At 40.7% G+C, this 3864-nt stretch overlaps 1 protein-coding gene across 3 annotated transcripts in view; it reads right to left on the bottom strand.

Annotated features, from left to right (window-relative positions):
• Nucleotides 1-3864, bottom strand: part of lats2 (large tumor suppressor kinase 2) — a 41010-nt gene continuing 37146 nt past the window's right edge. For all 3 annotated transcript variants that reach the window (XR_014569974.1, XR_014569975.1, XM_083776995.1), the window contains one exon: nucleotides 1-3864. This exon is cut by the window's right edge. The gene's annotated coding sequence lies outside the window, so the exon portion shown is untranslated.

Below are 3864 nucleotides of genomic sequence, written 5' to 3'. Positions count from 1 at the left end.
TCCACATTGGTTAATTTAATTTATACATATATTTTACACAGGAGGACAGTGAAAGCATTTTTTTTTTCTTTTACAAATTCTGTTCATACATAATATGAAAAAAGAGATATAGTTGTCCATAATACTATAATACTGCACAGACATCGATGTTTGAATATTAGCACAAGGGAAATGGGGGGGGAAAAAAGGAGAATAAAGATACAAAACATGTATATCCGTATAAATATATATTCAAGAATAACAGAAGTGTATCATACGTTAAGGAGCATCATGGCACATATGAGACGTCCCTAGGGTAACAATACAAAAGTGAAAAAGCAACATATAGGCCTACACAAGTAAGAAAGTCAGTTTACACAGTTAAGACATCAGTGTTAATTCAACTCAACAGTGTACAAATGGAACCAAATGGACCCTTATGAGTCTGCAACTAAACGAGTGTACACCTGGAACCAAATGGACCCGTAATTGTGCACACTCCCGAGTTAAGTTAACACTCATACTTCTACGGTGTAGAATGCCAAGTCAGTCATCACTCGCTAACCTTTAGAAAAACAAAACCACGTCCAGGAGGCAACTCACACACACTCCAGAGAACTGCCACAGAAAGCTAATTGTTGTCATATATAAAGCTATTTGTCACTGAGTAGTCCTTCCAGGTGAACGTGTGTGTGTGTGTGTGTGTTTATTTGGCAGCCTAGCACATACGCACAGGCTGGTTAGAGGATTTCAATAACTTGGAAAGCCTACAAAGGAGGCAAAAAGGCTGAAGCATTGGGCTGTCTCTGCTACCATTGACAGCCACCATAATATTATGGTGGAGACGCAATTAGATACCGGTATATTACCCACAGAGGACTGAGTGCTTCATGAAGACATATGCCATGATTCTGTGAATGTAGTCTTTACTGCACCAATATTTGTGTCATTGTATGCTCTCCCTTATGTGAACATGAATACATTGTTAAAGTGTGTGTGTGTGTGTGTGTGTGTGTGTGTGTGTGTGTGTGTGTGTGTGTGTGTGTGTGTGTGTGTGTGCGTGTGTGTGCGTGCATGTGTGTACGGCCCTGTGCGGGCAAAGTCAAAACCTTTCGCCCACTTGAGAAAGACTAAGATAATCACATTTAAAAACACGAGGGTGGTAAGTTTGTGCTAAAGACACACAAGGCACATGTAGAGTAAGCAAAAAGAAAACAACAACAATGCATTTCAATACAAAGAAGACAACAAAATGAATTGTAACTTGGTGTGAACGTGTGATGAACACCAATGGGGATTTATCTTTCTACCAATTACATGGTCTCAATTTAGAGCATTGACACGTGGCAGAGCTAATTTAAATTGTCATCTTTATTCTTTAACCCCTCCCCATCATCTTGCCAAAATACAGAATCCTGCTGGAATTGTTTGACATTACAAAGACCAAAAAACAAACAGCTCAGTTTGACTTGAAGAGAACAATATAATTGGCTGATTGTCAATAAGCGAAAAATAACACAGGCAATTATGAAGCGCATCTGTCTGGGCAACAAGGCTCCAATGCAGGAAATGGCACAGAAGTCACCAGCACGCTCATAAACTTGTGGTCACTTTTGGATAAATAAAAAAAGAAATTGACCAAACACTTTGACAATAGGGAAAAAAATTAAAAATATATCCGGCATTGTAAAATAAGAGAAAGCTTTTCATTCATTTCAAATTTCATGAAACCACAACACTGCTATGCTCTTCTTTTTTATCTGCCTGTTGTTGTTTTTATTTGTCTGTAACTTATCTCTCCTTTTTTTTTTTTTTGTCTCAGTACCCACCCCATTCTCCTCCCTCTCCCCCAATCGGGGCCAGCCTGATTACAGAAGGGGAGGAGTCTATACCATTTTTTCATCAAAACACTGATCGCGTTAGTTTATACTCCATCGCACGAGGGTGTCGTTCGTAAAAAAAAAAGACACATTTGGCAAGCGACAACATGGTTAATGAGGCCTTTCAAAGTGGCAGATTTTCTCATTGACATTCAACTATACTAGAGAGGTACACAACTGTCACTTCCCAAGACACGAGCACACTTGGCAACGGAACTGATCCAACATTTCTCATAGCATAATAAAAAAAAATAAGTGTACATGTAATAAGGATAATAACAATTATAACGTAAATAATAATATTAAATCACAATAATAAGCAGCATGGGGTCATGTTGTAACTGAAAGGCAATATATATATAAACCATTATATATATTTTTTTACATAGCGTGTTTCAGTATTAAACGCCCAGAAGGATATTAGGTGTTTAGAAAACTATATATATTGTCTTTTCTGTATTGCACATAGTCATACTATCACATATTTGTTGGTGTAAGAAAAAGTTGCTTTCTTTGTTTGATTCATGTTTACATAATGTAACTGTCACCACAAGAGGAGTGGAGACTGGTTTAAGTTAATTACCTGTGTTAATTACCTGTGTGTGTGTGTGTGTGTGTGTGTGTGTGTTGAGGTTTTCTGGTAGTGAGCATTGAAATGACGGGGTGCCAACAAAGGAGTGTAATCCTGAGCCCAATGGCAATGGCAACAGAGTGGAACCCCATTTAGTTACTACAGGATCCATAAACCGTAGCATCTTTGACGGCCCTGCCGGGCGGGACCGTTGGAATATCCCCAACCTCATACCCTGTGCTAGCGCTCAGTTCTAGTGGGTGCCATCACTGGCATTCTCAAGACGTAGGATATGCAACAAGAACTTTTGTCTGGAACACAATAAAAAGCAACCACCGTAACACTCCGTCAGTCTGGCAAAATTCACAACACATCAAAATATAAAACAATTAACGCAACATCATGGCACGATGAAAGAAGAAGGTGGATAAAGGTATCCAAGAGTGAACCAAAAGAAGCCCCGTTTGGGTTATTTGATTGTGATTTCCGAGAACCGGATGAACTTTTAACACAGACTTAGAAAATCACTATGGCAATGAATTGATTGTAAAAAAAAAAAAAAATTGCCCTACGGATGTTGCCACAAGGTGGCAGTAACCAACCTTTTTGATGATTTGGAAGTATTTGCTTGCCCATTAAATCTGTCAGAAACCTTGTGTAACTGCCAAGAGAGCCCTGGAAAGGACCATCGAATATAACCGTTAATACCTGCAGAAACCAGCCTTATCGGACCGCTCTGGTAATGATGGACAAGCTATACTGAGGAAACAACCTAGGGGGGTGTGTGTGTGAGTGGGCGTGTGTATGTATAGGGGCGTGCATATGCGCATATTCTGTAGCTTATTTCCAAAGAGCTGTGAAAGAGGTGTTGCATTTAATGTTCCCCCCCCCCCCCCCCCCCCCACACACACACACACACACACACACCTCCTCTAAAAGGCCGTAAACTGATTCCACTCTTCACATTACAAGTCCGTCAGTCTCTGAGTGTAAAGCAGCTCAGGTGAAAACAAGGAAGCACTTCCACGTGTCACTTCCTGTGTCAAAGGTCACCACATTAGGTCTTTCAGTCAAAATGTTTAAGACCCTGGGTGGAAGGAATGGGGACACGACACCAAACACCAAAGACCCCTGGGTTCACAACAACCGTGTCTTAAACGCCTCAACAACCCGTTGGATCCGTAGAGCCTCAACGTTTCCGCGGACATAAGACTGGGGCTGACTTTGACCTGTTTTTAAGTTTTCTTTCTTATCATTGTTATCCTAAGCACGTAGCCCTTGACCCTCGACCTGTCCAGCTCCACGTTGCAGTTTGGTCCTGGATCAGGGGCGGTGAGTCTGTCAATGTTGTTTTTGTGCGCCGCACACCTTAGATTCTGCACAGCACCGTCTGAATTATGAAACACATTGTTTTATGTCAACCTGTTCTCACCA

Source organism: Protomyctophum parallelum (assembly GCF_964188405.1).
Source record: "Protomyctophum parallelum genome assembly, chromosome: 11".
NCBI lineage: Eukaryota > Metazoa > Chordata > Actinopteri > Myctophiformes > Myctophidae > Protomyctophum > Protomyctophum parallelum.
This window is presented reverse-complemented; position numbering and strand designations above follow the sequence as displayed.